General features: G+C 40.4%; 1 long non-coding RNA gene across 1 annotated transcript; it reads right to left on the bottom strand.

The window, feature by feature from the left end:
• LOC108879089 (uncharacterized) lies at positions 1-18,744 on the bottom strand. Its single transcript, XR_007814937.1, has 3 exons — positions 18,572-18,744; positions 16,707-18,323; positions 1-101 (listed from the first exon to the last, which is right to left on the bottom strand). It is a non-coding gene; the product is annotated as an uncharacterized LOC108879089 (long non-coding RNA).
• Positions 18,745-20,468: the final 1,724 nt, after the last annotated feature.

The raw sequence follows: 20,468 nt of genomic DNA, 5'->3' as shown, positions 1-20,468 counted from the left end.
GTCACCGCTGACCTGTTGCCCCTGCAGGTCCAGACACAGGCCTGCTCATGGGGTGTGTGTATTTCTGTGTGACTTGCACTCTATCTGCACTCCACAGATTCCTGCAAAAACAGAGAGGATTCAGTTAAGAGAGGGCTCACTCTAGCAGCAGGTTGCAACCCTGCTCCCCAGTGTGTCCGGTTCACCTTTATTCCCTCTTACACACAGTGTTGTTGAGCACAAATGAATTTTACCAAAATAAACTTTTTGTCCATGCTTTAAATTCTTTATCATGGGACATCTTTGAGGTATATTACACTGATTTATAAATAAACTTTTATTTTTAAATTCTGATACTGTTAAGAGGATGATATTACTTCACATTCTGCGACAAGAGCTTTGCTATTTTGACTTAAACATAAAATTAGATAAAATATTAAATCATTAATTAAATGTGAAATGTTGAATTTTGAATTGAACTTTGTGTGACATTTCCTCATATTATCTGGGCTCCTACTGATACAGAAATAGAATTAGGCCTGTAAAAAATGAAAAATGAAGATTTACAATTTAAACCAGAAACAGAAAACAGGAATAGTTGAAATGCTAAATCTTCAATAATTAACATTTAATGATAATAGTTTCATTGTGCGTTTTATGTAATCAAAAGACCCCCCACCCCCCACGCCCCTTTTATTTCTCTTGACAGATAATGATCCTGGGTGATGATATATACTGTAATATTTAAAAATAAAACTTTTCTGCGGTATCATATTCTTAGATTTATATGGAAAGTTTAGTACATTTTTCATTCCAACTGTCAGTCGTAGATGCATCACAACGCCACACACACACACACACACACACACACACACACAAATACACTTCACAAGCGATTACACAAAATACTCAAAGATTACATCCGCTGAAAGCTGACGTCCTTTACGGGTTTAAAGCCTGCATGTCAGCCTTTCAATTTTTTTTTTCTTTGCCTTGCATGGGTCAGAGGCTGTTGCTAGGCTACCAAACCTTGAATTCATAAGTTCAGAGAAGAGGTTTATATAGGCCATTGCAATTCAAGGTAAAATGATAATAGAAAATTGATAACTCTGGAATATGGATTTCAATGATATGGAGTCAAATAGACTGTGAACTGTGGATTATGAATTATGTCACTTTTGAAAATAAATGTAATAATAATGATAATAAAAGTGAGATGTACATAGCTGATATAAAAATCTCAAAAGCAGATGACTGATTTTTGATTTTTTTAAAAATTTTTTGCTTATGTTGTATGTATTGTTTTTTTTTTTTATAATAGTCTGATTTATATTATTAATATTCTTTGTTCTTATATAATTGCTTATTGATTGATTTTATTGTTTTTAAAATTGCTTATGTGAAATGGTGCTCACTGGTAAATACCCCTCTCCAAGAAAAAGCTTTCCAGGATGTACTCTGCATCAGAAATTCAATTATTTTCTACATAAAGAGATTAATTTACAAAGGCAACTTTTGTAATAACACAAATCACACGCTGTGATCTTGGGCACAGTCTTGAGGCCGAGTTAAAAAACAAAACTATGTAGCCTGATACCACACTGTATAAAAAAGACCTCTTCTGTAATCGACAGTATGCTGTCATGTTTATAGTGCTCTACTGAGACGAAAAATGAGGCACTAAGGGCGCAGTAACAACCTGCTGAAGCACATACGTAAACACATGCACAAAGACACATGTACAAATGTACAATAATGTACACACACACTCATACACACAGAGCTCTGCAATCTAGAGGCCGAGTGTGACACAAACAAGATAACATCTATAGGATGGTAGCTTGGAAATGCAGCAGGGTTGTAAACCTAAAACAATGGCTCTGCTCTGTATAGGACAGTGTATAGGGTGGCTGCTTTGTTCAAACATCTTTGTCAACAAGCAACACTCGCCCTTATGCAACACCCTGAACTAAACCATGAAAATATTATTAATACAGTGCAGAGAAAGAGAGAGTGGTGAGGGAAGAAAGAGAGAGAGAGAGAGACGGGGGGACATACTGACATATCTAGGTTTCAACAGGAAAGGCTACAGACATGACAGGTTGGTTAGAAATGCACGGTGTGCATGCATAAACACACCTGCTCTGCTACTCTCCTATCTTTTCACTTCACTCCCTCTATGTGATTTTCAATCCTAATCTCTCTCTACCACTTTTTTATTTTATTTGTTTTGTTAATTCTTCTATTGTAGCAGTGCGCAGAACAAATTTGACCTGGTTAAACAATAACATTTCAAATAGATGCAGAAATGGACAGATCACTGTGCAAGACAATAGAAAGTGTAATGCACCCTTATGGCAGGTGTTGGTAGGCTAGACCTAGACTAGACTGGGCTCCATCTGGTGTTAAGGGCCTCCTCCTGATGGTGGAGAGGGCCCAGACAGACACATATTAATGTGGGAAAACCAACGTCTAGCCTGCCTTTCAGACAGCATTTCAATCTCAAAGGGCTCTCCCCATATCCTCCATTTATTACCCCTCAGCAATGCATTAATTTCTGTTACAACTGGGGGGAAAGATGGGTGGATAGTGGAGTCGGTACAGCTAAAACGTCATTGTCAAATCATATGAGAATGTGCCACATTATAAATAATTTAGCTTAATACTGGGGACGTACATTTGCAAAATAATGGGCAAAATTCAGCACAAATGGTCCTAAAATTATAACTATTTTCCAAGCATTGCATTTATCACAATAAATCACAATACTGTGACTACAAAGACCATGTAGGATATTCCAGCTGAAACAATATGTTTTAAGTTTGTGTATTAAAAATATATTGTCTGAATGGGACATTTATATCACATTAAAATTGAGACATGGGTATCCTGGCACTCCTAATGGAAATATTCATTTATGCCATGCTCTATTAAACTGCCAAGTATAACTGCAGAGCTCGTACTAATAGCCTAAAATTATCATTAATATCACCATAATTACAACTGCATACAACTCAGGTTTATAGCCTATTGTTACTTGTCACACTCATGCACGGCATACATTTGCACATGCACACGCTAACAAGCAAAGCAATATGGCACAATAGCAGAACAGCTTGATGTGAAAGCAGACATATTTCCTAGCTAGGTTCACACTAGCTCCTTCTCCATCCTGCCCTGGTCTCTGTGTGTGACGCAGTAAGCTGAGGCCTGCTAACAGCAGCACCAAGCTCTGTGCTGTTACACACTCACACATAAGACACACACCCTCTGCACTGTGCAGAGCAGAGCCGCCACACAGAGCAGCTACAGCTTTAGCAGCTAACACACAGAATTGGCTTGTTTAAAATTCAACAGGCTCCACTACAGAGTACATCCTATCACTCAGGCAGTCCTGGAACCAGACAGGAGCTCCTCTCTCTGACTCGGATGGAGAGCGGGGAAAGAGCAGATGATGAGCAGCCCAAACAGCATTGTAAAACAGGCCTGAAAAATAAAATCAGCCCAGGCTCTGGACGACCTGGTCGACCCTGCCTTAACACTGCCTCCAAAATCTCTGCTTGGCCTAAGACTGCACACCACCGATGAAAACACACTTATAGATGAAATATGACATATGTCTGTGTTGACATAACAGCATCAGGATATCTTTCATTAGAGAAAATACTGTTTAGTGGCAGCGACCAACTTGTAATATACTGTACATTGTTGTCATCCTTTGAACTGGGCTATGAGAACAAAATAATATCTGTGTTGCTCCCTTTCTCTCAGCAGGGTGAGCCATGCTTTTGTTCTGTCTGCCATGTGCATGAGGCCTGAAGCTGTTGTTAATAAAGACATCAATCAAGCTAAATCCAGGGATATAAGATGATCCCTCTGACAAACACCATCTGAATCACAACACTGTCCTCTCCTCCACTCCATAACCTGTGACATATTACTTTGATGAACTTGTAGATGCTCTGATCTTTGCTATGAGAATATGCCTGACTGTGGGATTACTTGCCCTTGCATCCAGCAGTAGCACAGCATGGTCAAAATGCATTAAAGCCTCTCCAAACTAGTTCTGTGAGGTCCAACATGGCACAGCAAAGCTCCCACTATCAACTTTACAGACACATAATAAAGCAACGTGCATTTGCAGAGGCACAGAAGCTTGCAAATACAAATAAGTACAGCGGATTTGGCTGTTACAGCCCTTTTCCATACCACTACATAGACAGACCAGAAGCAAGGGGATATGGGGGCCACTGGTGGAACACGTGACTCCCTAAAGTCGTCCAATCAGGTGCCTCTTAGAGCTACAAACCGCGTTCATCTCGGCTCCTCCTTATCAGCATCCAACTAACTACACAATCACTAGAAAAGCATCTAAAACACACTGGATTAAAGCTACAGTCTTATGACTAGAATGCAGTTTTGTTCCAACACCACTGCCGAGTCGCCCTCCTCCTCCTCCTCCTCCTCCATCATCATCATGATCATCATCACTCTATGAATGGAGCCTGTCTCTGCTTGCTAACTACTGTCACTCCACGCATCCCCCGTGAAAGAAATGTAGCGCTATGAATCCGTATGTTTAGTGGAGGGGGGCGGCGTTCTCTTTCCTCTGCACCCGTATACGTCCAAGGAAGCAGGAGGCGTTTCTCGGTGCGATGCACGGACGCTGCCGCGGGCTTCCAGTCCTCCGTGCAGGCTGCATCCATCCATCCGCTCCGGCAGCAGCAGCAGCAGCGGCGGCAGCAGCAGCAGCAGCAGCCGCCTCCCCCCACACACCCCCTCCTCTCTCCCGGTCGGTCCCGGTTCCGGCTCGCTCCGCCGTGACGACTGCAGAATTAGTTTATACATTCGGTTCTCTAGCTTTATGATATTACATAAACTCATACAGCTAGATAACCAAAGAGAAAAACTAACCCACGTCTCTTAAAGGGGCCGCCGCCGCCGGAGCTGCTTGTGTTGTGGTCACATGGAGCCATTGCATTCCGCCTGCATGCGCACCAATCTCTCTCTCTCTCTCTCTCTCTCTCTCTCTCTCTCTCTCTCTCTCTCTCTCTCTCTTTCTCCCTGTCCCACTGTCTCTCTATCTCTAAAATCCACACGTAACTGCGCGCATGCACAAAGCAGGTTACAGTCGAGGTAATACCCTGTGTTATTATTGCCTTTACGCGTAAGGTTTCACTTACATGCGTCTTTTATGCCAACCATGTCCTCAGCCTGCGTTGGAATAGCCCGGAACTGTATGGGCAATGATATGTGTGTGTGTGTGTGTGTGTGTGTGTGTGTGTGTGTGTGTGTGTGGGTGTGGGTGGGGGGAGCAAAAAAAAAAAAGTGCCAACCAAACCACAGCCTCCATCAACATGAGATCATCACAGGAACAGCAGCAATACGTTATGAAGTGTGTTATTTTCAACAAAAGTAACCCCTTCCGGCAACCATACTACAGTCTCAGATGATTGTGGATTCACGCCATCACCTCTGAACTTCCCTCCAATACAACCACGAGTCCTGCATGACGAGCATCTGCAGGGTGAAGTCATCCAGCTGCAGGAGGATGATGACACATCCACCTGTCATCCACGGACAGGCAGGCATAAAAGGAAAACTAGGCCCCCACATGTCACTAATAACCTTAATATAGCATGTATTTAGCCACTATAACGAGACCATATCTTGTCACGGCGATAACACAACTCATAAGCTGAAACAAAAGACGTTGTTACTTCCACTGTTCCCTTGAAAGAAACACGCTCCAGCCCCTCACAAACAACCAGCTTACTGTTGTTTGAAATGCCAGCTTACATCGACCCATTTCAGACCATAGACCATAGTTTCCGCGTTGAGTGAATTAATCCATGAATTGTTTGAAAGCATGACAAACTACCAGAGGCCCATATATATATAGCGGCTGCAGTACAGTAGAGGGGCTTCCAGCTAAATGTCAACGACATGATCTAGTGGAACAAGTCCAGCCTCACTGGTTGTCACTGTGCACTTTGGATTAGTCTGTGACATGCTGACAAGTTGAAGCAGGACAAACTAGCCCATATAATCACCAAAACATGGTTATAATGCTAAATAAAATATGTACTTTCACAACAGATATGATGCGTGAGATCTGTAATTTACAGCTTTAAAAAGAAACTGCAGATAAAAGATAAACGTCAAGACAAACGGCAGGATAAAATACTGCAAATTGACATCTTTCTATATCTGATGGTCCAATAATTCTGTTAATATGTAAGTGATGGACAACACACAGGCAAAACAAAAACAAATGAAGGCAGATTATTTAAACTACAATGTGTTTTCTAGGCAAGAAACTGTTCTAAAAATGTTGCTGCATTTTGTATTAAATAGTCTATATCCACGGTGACAAGAGCCTCTGAACTGAGAATAAACATGACAACATACTCACATATTCAGTCTATATGAAACAGCAGTTCCCAGATTCGGACAGTCAGGATGTGCTTCGTTATTAAACAGGACAAAATTATTAAATATCCAGCAGGGCCGTGATATTCTTCCAGACTCAATCCGGGATGGGAGCCTCTATCCCCGGCTCTCTCCAGGCGCGTTGCTCCCTGTCTGTCTCCGACCATATGGGATGCCGGCACATTGCAAAAGACAAAAGCCCATTTTACGCACGGCAACATCGGTGTGTATACATGTGTATCCTCGAGGAATAAACCTGGCGAATAACGTCCATCGCGTGCTGTCAAAAACAACTGCAGCAAAAGCCACGGGAAGAGAAAATGAGAGTGAGGAGAGAGCGCGTCGCCTATCAGAGTGTCAGATGTGGGGCGCAGGAGGCGGAGGGCCGCCCGGGGGCCTCGGAGGTCAGACTGCCAAGGGAAACGCGCGGTGTCCACAGAATTAGGCATGCTCATTGGCACACACATGGGTGAGCAACCAAGGATGAGGGGTGGACGCAACGGACGGAAGATAGGCGTTCACAACAAAACGCGTGTACATCAGGATACAGGCTTTTAAAAGCTACAAAACTCACCTACCATCATTAACAGCTACCGTCTGTGTAAATGGGTGCTGAATCTTAATATATCGTCTTAGGCCCACTTTCAAAATCCCCAGACAGGGTCTCCAGAGCTCCTCCAACAACGTGAGGAATATTTTAATTTCTCTATGATCCACTACAAAACATCCAATTAGAGATCTCAGTCACCACCAGGTCTTTACAGCAGCTTACACACAGCAGCTAACAATATTCAGATCAGCCATAATAGTCACGAGAGCTTTGTCCTGAATGGAGATACAGAGTGCAAGAGTGTGAAAACAACCATGCAGCACATGGATAGGCCTTGGGCAATACATCACACAACTAGCCGTGTTTAAGGATGTGTTGACAATAAACCATCCGTCTTTCAGCCACACCCCGTCTGGCTAAATAAGGACACAAAGTTTGTTCCTATAAAGAAACAAGCACAAGCTACCTGCAGGTCACAGGTCAGCGCGTTACAGTAGCTAACGGTGAAGGTTAGTAGTATATTGTACACTGCCTCTTCAAAATATCTATCTTTTTATTTAATTATTTGTTTACAAAAATAATAGTATGATCTTATTATTTATTTTGCATACTTATGTTTTGCATTTGCTTTATTGTCTAAAACAAGTTGTCAAAATGCACCACATTTATATTGTAATTAGGGATTATAATTAAGAAAATGCAGAGAATGACTACAAAGCATTACTGTATTTAAACATAATGCAGACTACATTAGACTACGGCCTTTCCTGCTACGTCAGTAAAAGCATGTGGTGTGATAGCTTGACATCTTTAGCTGCACGTGTTGAATAGAGTCCTGTACAGTTCACACTGTGTGCTAACATTATATTTCAAATTAGGAATTTTACTTAAAATCACAGATGGTGCAAAATACGCAATAACGAGCATCTCTGCTGGTGTACTTTCATTGTGGTTACAGTCGGTAATGTTTGTGTGTGTGTGATCGAATACTTTTTTTTTCTATTTAAATTTTAATCAGTCGTGTCAGTTTACTGTAGGCCTGCACAGAAGGAGGAGAGAATATTTCAGGAGCAATTTGGGCAAATTCTTAGAAACAAGCTGCAGGTTTCCTCAGTCCCAGTATTTGTACTATACCCGTTCAGCAGCAGGAGAGACTTAACACGTTTAGAAATGTGAGAAATAGAAAAAAATAAATATATAAGAAACATTCTCCGTCAGCCAATAATTTTGTACTATTTACGAGACGCATTTTATAAACCAAAATATAACTTAAAATTTTCTGCTTTCATTTACCACAATTTTCAAACTTGCTGAAGCAGAAATATTAATTATTTATAAATTAGTCTACATTAAGTACAGTATATTTAACATATTTTGTAAAGGTCAAAAGTAACTGTCTCAAAGTGTGTGTGTGTGTGTGTGTGTGTGTGTGTGTGTGTGTGTGTGTGTGCGCGCGCGCGCACGCACTGCCTCTTTTTTTTAAAAAATGATTGTGCTGTACATTAATACTGATTGACTCTCTGCTCTGCCTCTCATCAGCCTCACGTGCATCCATCTGAACACGCCCCCTGACTGCGTCACGTCCTGTCAGACACACAGTACAGTAAGGTGTGCAGTGACAACGAGCTGAACATCCTCACCTTGACTAGATTCTATTTTATTCTATTTCAGCCATTTCCGCATCATGTTCACTCTCCTCTTGGCTGCTCATCACAGACTGTTTGTCATTAACATAAAATCCTAAAATCAAAGTCAGTCACTTTCTAATTCTCTCACCTGCCATTTTGTTTTGTTTATGCTGTTTGTTAAACACGCCGGATTCACTGTGTGAGGATCACAACACATTAATGAGAAAAACATTAATGAGAAAGATTTTTTTTTCTTTCTCCTTTGTTTCTGTCACTGTAAAAACCCAAAAGAAGCAAATACGCATAAGCAGTGACTGGACCTACTCATGAAAATGAATACATGTAAAAAGTGTTTCATTTTAAAATGATTAAAACAGTTAAAACAAACGGCGGAGACTAAGGTTCAGCATCTCCAGTAAAAAGTACAGTCTCTGTCCTTGGTGCTGAAACGAATGAAATTCATTCACGGCGCAATTTTGAAATAAGAGGGTGTGACGAAAAACACTGATATAGTCTGAGTTTGCTTAGACAAGTCTAAACCCACCAGGATCTAATAAAATGTAATGAAATGCATTTTGAAATTAAAACTGGGCGACCGTATGAAAGCGAGGAAAAAATATTTTAATATTCTGTTCGACTTACAGAAATTCAGCAGTGTTCATGAAACAGATCAGTTCACCTACACTGACAGTTTCCTGAAAGAATGAGTAAATCACTCTGTGACTGATCTAAATCTGCAAATAGACTTCAAGAAGCAAATGTGTTATTTTGCGATAATAGGTATATTGGGGAGAAGAAAAAACACGATTTCACTCTATAATAATATTTAAATATTAGATTTCTATAAGCCGATTTTTTCATCTGATTATATTAGTTATTATGTTTATAGCGAAACTGTGTGTACTCGAGTTAATTTAAGTTAAATATCGTAAAACAGCTTAATCGCTCCAAAATTAATAGAACACCGGTGTCAGATCTTTTTGTGAAATAGGAAATTGTGTATTTTAAGTATAAGTACGTGGCTAATAGGGTTCTGCTCTAGTGCTAGCAATACAGTTTACAGTAGGCCTGCACCTGTTGCACTGTGTATTAAAGAAAGAAAGAAAGAAAGAATCTTTGTATCTTTTTATTCTTTTAAAAGTCATATAATTTTGTTGGATTTATTTGGTTCATCAATAATAATCTAAATAATTAGAATGCCTGATATTATCAATATGTATAATATATTAGACCTTTTAAAATATACCATCATTTGACAGAACTGTTCATTTCGACATGAAAATTTGAAAAAATCTAATCCATGCAAATGTAAATCCTACAAAATAATCTCAGTAAGAGGTGTGTCTCTGTCTGTAGAGCAGGTTTGGCAAAATAAACTTCACCAAAAACCGAATAAAAGTGACTTTGTGGGTTTCCAAGAAATTGGTGGCTCTCTATTGTAGTCAGCTGCAAAGGCCTGATTAATTAATTTCACACTGTAGCTCCGGAGAAGATTTTCCCACAAACAAGTGACCAGAAAAAAAGGGGGGAGGAGGGGGGGGGAGAGAGAGAAAGAAAAAAATCGCCCAAAGAAAGAAAGAAAAAAAGTCAACATCAAGTTCAACAACGTGCTGGTGCTCATTAGCATCACAATGCTGTCTGGGAGCACACAAGTCTTCTTAACAAGAGGCTCTGGCGTCAAGTCCCTCCACCTCCCAGCCAAGGGGACATTTTCCCAGGCTCTGCTAACAATCACACAACTGTTTGCTTTACAAACGCCAGCTCTGGGGCCACTCAGCCCGCCTCATCACCGCTCAATGGATGCTCCCGCTAATATGGGATGGAGCAGCCTGCTGCCACTCAGCATTTTAGGCTTCACTATGTTTGGAAGTGTAATTTTCTCTTTTACCTCAACCATTGTGTCAATTGTATTCATTGTTATAGTATTATTTTATATGACTTTTGTACTTACTTATTTTACTAACATAATAATAATAATAATATCAATAATATTAACAACATTTTATTATCATTATTATTATTGTATGGTTTTTAAATGCTATAACAGCAGACATATTTCTCAAAGCCTAAGGGTTAAAACCATCACACATCTCTAAATAAATCATTAAAAAAAAACATACTTACAAGCCATAAACTTTGAGTAAATCCCACATCTCCGTCCACTCACGTCCACTCAGTATATTTAACGCAACTTTCTACCAGTCATCTCTTCAAGCGTAACCAAACTATAGGAGCCCAAAGTCCAAGTGAGAAAGCCAAGCGACATACAAGCCTTCACTGACTGACAGTGAATCTGCACAGTGAGCCGATCCAACCCCCAGAAGTGTGTTAAAAAACAAAACAAAACACCGGCATTACTTTTGCCTCAGTGACCAAGACGCAAGCCGAGGCCGAGGCGACACTGCTGCTGCTGCTGCTGCCGCCAGCATCCGCTCCCGCATCCCAACATCTCCTCACCATCCTCGGATGACAGTGTGCGCGGAGTTGCTGCGTCGCTGGTCCCCTGGTCTCCCTCTCTCTCTCTCTCTCTTTCCCTCCCTCTCCCTCCGTCTCACACACACTCATGCGCGCGCACACACACACACACACACACACACAAACACCGGCTGCTGTTTGGACGACGTGTACAGAAACCCCAAATACTTTTTGCACCGCTTTTTGCGTTGACCATTGTGAACCGGTGTCCATTGTTCCGTTTGAGTGACGCGTCTCCCTCTTTAGTTGCACACAGCATCTAATTTTGGCAGCATTTGATAGACGTGGTGAGGCTGAGAGACGCACAGCCTCTGTGTCTGAGTGCTGGGAGAGCGCAGAAAGGGGGTGGAGGAAAGGCACCGTCACTGAGGGACCTTTTGGGAGATACAGATGCAGCAGAGTCCAAAACTTGGATTCACCGAGTGGAGGGAGGAAAGAACGCGTCAGAAAGCTTTAGCTCGACGCCACATGATGTTAGGGCGCATCACGGCAGCATGCTGACTTGGCAGAGGGTGTTATCACAAGTGTGCCATAGAAGATACCTACACTCCTCATCCTCAGCACACACTCCACCGTCCCTTCCTCTCCTGTGTCCTCACAGTCAGACGGACAGAGAGGTCCTGGTGGCACCGGACGCAGAATCATCTCTCTCAGTCATCCCCAAACCTGCACCTTGCTTGACTGAGGCACCTGTGTTACCGGCTCGCAGGGGAGGAAACCGAGCCAGAACGAGGCACGAACCTTCTGTAACGGCTGCAGATTTAAATACTGTAGTTTCCATAACGTCTATAGCTCGACCGTCGGAGAGATGCGTAAATACAGAAACGCTGTATGAGAGCAGGAGAGGATCAAAGAGCGGCACGCAGCAGCGGTGCGTGTGTGTGTGTGTCTGTGTGATGCTGTTGCCGCAGCCTCAGCAGCGCCAACAGAAGCAGATGCTTCTCCGGAGCTCTTGCGGGTCACGTTGTTTTACGTGCTGCGACGTCTCCTTCCTCCCCGTGCGTAACAGAGCGCACGGTGGACGCTCGTGTGCCAAATGTCAACCTCACAGAGGAGAGTAAAACTACTGGGTTAGGTCTGTAAAATACAGAAATACACACTGTAGATGGAAGAGAGCAAACGCAGCGTGCTGCAAAACTAGCCTCTGTAATGAACGTGATTGTTTGCGTGCTGACGTCAGGCGCCAGGATAGGTTACTCCAAATATGTTATCCAATATACGCATGTGTGTAGGAGCCACGGTTTATAGGACGCACGGGCTCGTTCGTGGGGTCTCAACAAGACTGATTTGTGTTATGAGTTTTCTTTACAACTCCTTCTGCTGCAGCTCGACATTTATTTTTGAGAAGAAATTAAACATTTTCTCGCTCTAAAAAGGCACTTTGAATTTCAGAATAAAAATGTCTTTGTGTGTGTGTGTGTGTGTGTGTGTGTGTGTGTGTGTGTGTGTGTGTGTGTGGTGAGGGCTACTTGAGTGTCTCAGAATTCAGTGAAAACTGGACCATGATAAAATCTATCCAGAGGAACTATGATTATTGTCGTTTAGACGCTGATTGATATAAATAACGATTGTAAAAATGAATATTCAGGATTATACAAGTCACAGTTTGTTTTTGATTTTTTGTTCTTTTTATTCTATTTTTAGATCATACATTACATTTACTTCTCAACCTTTATTTATTTATTTATTTATTTATTATTATTATTATTAGTAGTAGTAGTAGTAGCAGCAGCAGCAGAATTAGTATTAGTATTAGTATTAGCAGTATTAATGCTAGTAGTAGCAGTAGTAGTAGTAGTACACAATACCAAGCTTACAGTCTGTTGGTTGGTAGGCCACTGTACAATCCAGTGCCACATGGAATTAAGATCAGGTTAAAATTTTCTGTTCACGAAATTTACAACGACATTTAAAGTGAAGTCATGTTAAGACTGGAGAACCACGTAGAGGAGAGGTCCACTTTATAAAATAAGCCCTAAGAAATTAGATCAAAAACATCTTTTATATTTACAGACATATTTTTATCTTTTATTCTCTGTAAGCTACGTAGGTGTGCAAAGATCTAAAGATGTACTGTAACCAATCAGCTGTTTGTTATTGAGCTTTAAATATTTTAGTATTGTTGCGAGTCCTGTTATATGTTCAAACTCATATAAGCACCGTCATTTTATTTACTTATCTCCTCTTAACGTCATAAATAAACAGCAGCCTACCTTACTGGGCCTCACAGAGCCTGATAAGCTAAAGAGAATCGAGAGGTAGAACTAGTTTGGCCTCAAAGATTTTTCTAAAAACATGATACAAAGCATATTATGGGACATAACGCTAAATATTTGTTGTGCTATAGAAACTGTACATTAGAGAAAACATGCTGTTATACATATCAGATACATTAGTGAACATCGAGACTATTCGAGCTAAACAGCGACATCTATTGTCTGAGAAGCAGCACTGCCTGGCGCTCCGGCCTGTGACAGGTCTGACTGGCCTAAATCCTCACAACACGTTGGAATCCCCATAAAACGACATACAGTATAACCTGATTACAACAGTGTTATAGAAACACAGCCCCTAAACCTATGCAGTCGAATATATGAACAATCTCCAGCTCTGCAGATAAACTGATGTGTATCTGATGGAGGAAGTGACAGGCCTGTTTTTTTTTTTTAATACATTTACATTTAAAGAAATGATGATGAGATTTTAAATTCTTAAACGATAATGAGCATAATGGTAACACAGGTGTATGAAGATAAATATTTCATCGTTATCAATGCTCCTCCATTAGTGAATGGTATCGAATAATAAGTGGGTACAGGCCTATACGCACATGATGATGCAGAGGAGAAGGCGTCGCTTGTATGATCGTACACATTTACCGAAAACACGTGATTCACCTTGAAATAACGACGGTCTACACAACTAAATATATAACAGTACAAAACGGTGCCATCTTACTCCCTGCAGCCATTCAAATATTATTAAAACAACAAGCTACCATCAGTGATAGTTTCTCTCAGAGCTGTAAAATAATATGTAGAATGTGTAATAATATTACAGGATGTTTCGGCTGTATAAAAATAACGGAGCTGTTATTGTGTCTTTTATCTGCTTGTGTCTGTGTGTTTTTATGTCTCCAGCAGGAGAGCGTTTCTATTTATGAAAAGTAATGACACAGGGATACAGGAGCAGCTGCTGAATGAATCTTTACAGGCTCGAAAACTGCGTTTCACTGAAGCCTTAGGTTGAAGTTTAAATCTAAAATGATGTTGTGATGATTTTAGGCTGTTGGAATAATATCGCCATTGAACCCTGTAGTTTGATTCTGGGTTAATGAAACAAATGTGCTTCTTTATCTTTCTATTATTTGGGACTGTTTAGCCTATCAATACATATTTCTACATTTCAGGACAGTGGGTAAATAAAGAGCCTGATTACTTAAATAGATATTGGGTTTATGACGAGACTATAGCCGAGGAATTAAATATAAATAAGCAAAAGCAAAAGACGAAAATATATTTCCCATTCTTTCTGTGGAATTCAGGCGGAAATTTTATCTGATTATACAAAGAATGTGTTAGAAATACATTGTCCTGTATAAAATATACGAGAATTTTGGGAATATTTTGTCCTTTAAAGACAATAAAACATACAGTTCAGTCAAATACACAGCGCCATCCAAACGATCAAAGCTAATTCGTGGGCATTTACTGTACAAAGAGTGTCGAGCTTTACTAACTGTGTTTTCTGCTTCTCTGAATTTACTACAACATTAAATAAGTTTTTTTTTCATGTTGTTTGATTTTTGTTGAGAGGACTGGTGCTCTGTCTTTTCAAGACCTTCAGAAACATTCAGCTGATAACTTTCTCGTTTATTTTAATCCATTAAAGGCCCTATTTATGTAAATAATGTTTGATACATTTGTTGCCAAAACTGGCCTTTTTTTAAATCAATTTTTTCAAATTCGTTTGTTTGTTTCAAATAAACAAAGACCCCTCCTCTGATATCTGTATATAATAATATAAATAAATGCAACTTTTTTGAATAACTTTTGTGAGTCAAATCTTTTCATTTGTATTAAATAAATAAGTTAACACTGTTACATCACATACGCACACTGGCAGAAACATCCAAATCTTACTTCTCTTCATTCAAGCTGCCACCATCGTCCCCTTAAATCAATTCATTTCTGTCAAATTTGTATGACTGTTATGTCATCATGCATGACCACATAGAGCCCTGTTCGGTTCAATTGTTAATAACTGACCAATTCAAGTGGCCACTTCTGGGAATTGTAATGGCTGCTCTTCAAAGAGGCTTGACCTGACATGGGGACATAAAGGTGTCAGAGGTCACACATGAAGACCAACAGGGAGCAAATATTTGTCCTTCCCTCTGTCATGCCCCCAAATTAGCACCTAAGCACTGAAGTTAATTGCAATAAGTTGCTTTGAGGTTCCTGCTACTCCCAGGTGGTTTTACAAAGGATTTTTAATCCTCAAATCTACATCTGCAAAAATTAACAATTGTGAACTGTAAATAAAATTCTATAAATATGCATCACTCAAATAAGTATGATTTTACAGCTTAGTGTCCTTATATCTAAACAAAATTCTTGTGAAGTAAAAAATCATTTGTCTATTGTGTCTCTTTTCTACCATTGATGGAAGAAAAGAATAAAGCTACATTTTTAAACTGCATATCAAACAGAACTGTATTCTCTGAGCTTTCGAATCTGAAATTTGAGCATCTTGGTGGTTCACTTCTAAAACATGTAATATTAAAGATCTGTTACTATGATTTCAAGAATGTAAAATCTGATTGGTCCACTCAATCTTATAGAGTCATGTGCAGCATCACTCAGCAGAGACTGATTATTGTGGGAAAATTATTCAGTAAGAATAAAATACATTCCATTCCATGTTTGCAGGTTTAAAAAGTAGCAACAAATACTATGATGAGTGCATTAATTTCATATTATAAAAACCTGGAATTGTCATTTTACTATTACAGCCTCAATTCCCACAAAAACAAATGAAGAAATCAGTGAGATTCCCAAACAGGTGAGGAAGAAGAATCTGATAGTCATGGTCACCATGTTAGGTACAGTGTGAGAGCCACTTACAGCCCCCTGCATTAGGCTGACATGAGCTCATACAGAGCATACTGTATATCGCAGATACACTCAGCAAAAATGATCAAACAGCCTAACACAAAGGCGTTCGAAGGAGCAGCACCTCATTGTATTAATAAGGAATCAGGACTACCTGGAATAAAATCACAATACACACTCCAGTCTCCAGACCCATTAAAGATATTAGAGATGCTGGGACATGCAGCAAATATCTAACACACAGTTTAAGGCCAACAGGTGGAAGCAGGAGACAAACAGCAGGTGTAATGTGTCTGTCTCAATTACAGCATCAACGATTCTCACTTTCATGAACAGAAAATAAAAAAGGAAGATAAAAGACATTTGCAAAAACTGACTTAATCTGCTCAACAGATTAATTCCAGTCTGACAAGGGTAGATAAACCAATACTGAGTTTTCAATCAGAAAAAAGTCAACTTTAAAATGAATGTGAACAAATAAATTCAAATTCTCCAACTCTGTTCCAAGTATTAAAAGCATCAACTTACATTTCAGCAGCTGCTCCTGCTGTTTCTGCTTCTTGCTCAGAGTGAGGGAGAGATGTTGGTCCATTCCCTGCCATGTGAAAACAGACTGGTGTTCCTACTGCTTTCCTGGTTTAATTGGGAACAGGCTGAAGTTTATGCTAATGAGCGCTGACATCAGTCTTAACAGCCTCCGCTCCATAAAGGAGAGGAGCAAAGGGCCAAAGTCGCGCCTCTTTTCCCAGGCAATTCCGTCGGTCAAGTTCAAGCGCAGCGCCACTGATTGTCATTCAAAACACATTAATGCACAGAGCAAATTCACTGGGGGGAGGAGAGAGGCCTGCAAACACATTTCACCAAAAAAAAAAAATGGTGGAATGCAGCAAATATGTTATCAGTCATAATCTATCAATTTATCAATTCTCAGAACGACAACTTTACACACAAGGTGGTATTCTTGAGCCTTGACTTCTAACATACAAATGAATGTAGAGGTGCACATGTTCATTTCATAACATGGTCAAATTTTTTCTATCCAAAGGTTGTTGGTTTTTTTTTACTTTTCATGGAAAAGTGGTTTTGAAAATTCAGAACTGGTCAAATGTTTTTACAGGTGACAGTGTGGAACAGCCTATTATCAGAAAGCTTCTCCTGTTAGCAGCAGCAGTACTGGTCTGACAAAATAAGAGCAATTCCTCTTTTCATGAAGCGTGAGGATGATGAGTAGAAGCCATTAATTTGTATATTTCCTTTAAATAAAAATTGTACCTATATCCACAAAAAAATAGATGAAGAAAAATGGATGAGTTAGATGTTTTGAGATGTGAGATATGGTAGAGATGTGGGATTGTGTAAGAGGGCCAGTGTCAGTATGTATTAAGTGTAAATGCACATTTTTGCAAACATATTGTACTTTCAATTTGCACCTAGAGAATGAAGGGAAAATAATGTAAAATACAGCCTATTAGGTGCCAGCTTACAAATGTGTACTGTACATCTTTGTGTGTGAATGTACATCTGTGCATGCTGGCCGGTGGATCATCCACAGGATCACCTCAGCTAGCAGGAGCACAAACGCTTAGTGAAATAGAATTAGCGGCACAGATTTGCGTAATTACAGCATAAGTGTGCGATCACTCATGTCGTCCAAATCCAGAATCTGTGTGAGGATGAGCCAAGGCAGCAGCTTAAACACGTTAACAGCAGAATCAGGCTGAGCTAATTCTCCTGCGTTTGAATCTGAATCCGGGAACAGACGAGACAGATACAGTCTGTGAATATGCACATGTGAGGCCACTGGATTGCACATTTCAAAAAGCTTCATTTGTGTGCATGCCTGTGTGTGCGCAATGTGAGCTTATTTATGTTAGAAAGACTGTTATAAGACTGTAAGACTGCTATAGCTCTGTTTGGCTGAATTTGTGATTTAGGCCAGCACAAAGGAAGAATATACAGCAGGTGTGACACGTGGCTTGTTAAATCTCAAAGCTAAGAGTATACTGTAGATTCAGAAATAAAAACGATAGGTGTGAATTATACCAATACTGTTCCAACTTACTGTATTGTTCCTCCAATTCATTCTTTCAGTGGACGAAAAAGGACTCTGACATGATGATTCCTGCCTTTTTCTTACGGCAGAAGCTGTAAAAAAAAAAAAAAAAAAAAAAGGTTACAATTTCAAAGCAAACATCAATGCACAATATGCCAAATAATTACCACAACTAAAAGGTAATCAGCAAGACACATAAGACACATTAGCCATTAGTTTGCCATGTGTGTTAGTCACATGGTATACACCATCATATCTGACGGTCACGACCCTACCATATTTGGTTTGACTGTGTACAGTAAAGACAGTGAAGAGATCAAGTGAGAGGATAGTGTATCACCAGTGCATCGCCTTTACAGATTCCTTCTCTGTAGTCTCTTCCCTATGATATACAGTATGTCTATGTCTGGTAATTAACAGTCACGAGTCTCACTCCTCCTTTAAATAAATCCCCTGTGACAAAGCAGATCTGACCCTCCATAGCTGGTTCCCACAGCTATCCCCCACACTGCAGAGCAGGCAGCAGTTAGGAAAGAGACAAAAAGGAAAAGAGCGGGGAAAATGAAGGGAGACGGGAGGGGTGGGAGAAAAAAAAAAACACGGTGGTGTTGGGAGTTTCCTTTGACGGGACACCATTGCAACATTTGCATATATTCAAATCAGGCGATGAATACCGTGCATGGGGGCAAACAAAGACAAGCCAATGGGAGGGCTGCGTCCCCGCTGCGGGCTCAGAAGCAGCCGCCGGTATCCCAGCAGCACCCTGGGAGAGACACTGGGGAAGTGGTGTGGGAACTGGGAGGCCCCCCGAGCTGAGCAGAGGGAGGGGAGCCACTTGTAGCCCGCGGTGAATTAGCATTTTATTTGTGTCCATTTTCCTCAGTAATTTCTGCCCCGCCACTTCAGCCACAGATGGCTAACATGGCAGAGGGATTAGCATTTGTGTCAAAGATGATAATGATGGAAGTGTTTTTCCACCCAGACAGAGACATTTCTTCTCACAGTGTGACTGACATTTTTAATGTCTGAGATGTTGAGCAAATGTAAAAAAATATTCAAGTCATTTCTGAGCCTTTTTCTGTTTGTGATCAATGATGAATTTGGCATTTAAAAAAGTAGATGTAAGATTATGTTAGATGATGTCATGGCGATAAATAAAACAGCACTTCTTGCTCTATGTTGCGCTATCTACATGTAAAGAGGTTGTAAAATGCTAAACCTTCATCATCAGTCCATATATACTGTGTATACATTATCTTCAATAACAAAAAGAGATGCAGAGACAAGCAACCTTTAGTTCACCTTTAAAGATAATATTAAAAAGTGAAATTCTAATTAAAACATGATTGCTTCATTTCCCCTCGCTCAGATTCTCAAACTAATTGCCTCAGGGTACAGACCAGAGTTGCATCACCAAGTCTCATAAAGATCAAACATCCGCACAGAGTTTGATATTGAGCCGAACAACTAATTTCATGTGATTTATGTTTACAGATGCCTGCCTGGTGGTGCATGCATGCCCACCAGAGACGTTGCTGCTCCATCACACAAAGCTCCATTTGATCAAATTCACGGCTCTCATTGAAACGTCATGGCCATGTGCGCAAATTCACAGGGCAAAGGATCAGACACATCTTCAGCAGAAGGGGTGCCACCAATTAGCAGAAAAGTGGGAATTCAATCAGACTTTGGCAGACCACCCAAATAACACGGACGCACATGCTAAACACAGATTTGAATGCAGTGAATGGTTTTGGTAAAAGATCTTTAGAGGGCATGTGCTGGAAAACACTCTGCACTGTTGGAGGCATACAGGCCTCCGCTTTGAACTGAGGATGAGCTGACATTATAATGCATGTACAGGCCAGTGTGTGTGTGTGTGTGTGTGTGTGTGTGTGTGGACAATCATTCTTGTCCCGAGTGACCAAGCATGCCACACATGGAGGATGCATCAGTGCACCCAGTGAGCTGCTGTCCTTCTACCACATTACTCCCCAAACACCTCATGGCTTATAATAATCTGAGGCTAGGAGATCATCTTAATGCATCAACAAATTACAGAGATATTAACTTTGTCTACAGGTTTGAAGATAACCACGTTGTTATTGTAAAGTGCTTCCTCACTTTTATCCATCTAAATAGAAAAATAAAGCTTTAATACATGATTACATCAAAATATTGCGCTCTTCCCTTTTCCCCCTCCCTGGCGTCTTTGCATTTTAATTCCAAAGCAGAGG

This window comes from Lates calcarifer, linkage group LG17 (genome assembly GCF_001640805.2).
Source record: "Lates calcarifer isolate ASB-BC8 linkage group LG17, TLL_Latcal_v3, whole genome shotgun sequence".
Lineage (NCBI taxonomy): Eukaryota > Metazoa > Chordata > Actinopteri > Centropomidae > Lates > Lates calcarifer.
The sequence above is the reverse complement of the archived record's forward strand: the minus strand, read 5'-3'. Positions and strand labels throughout refer to the sequence as shown.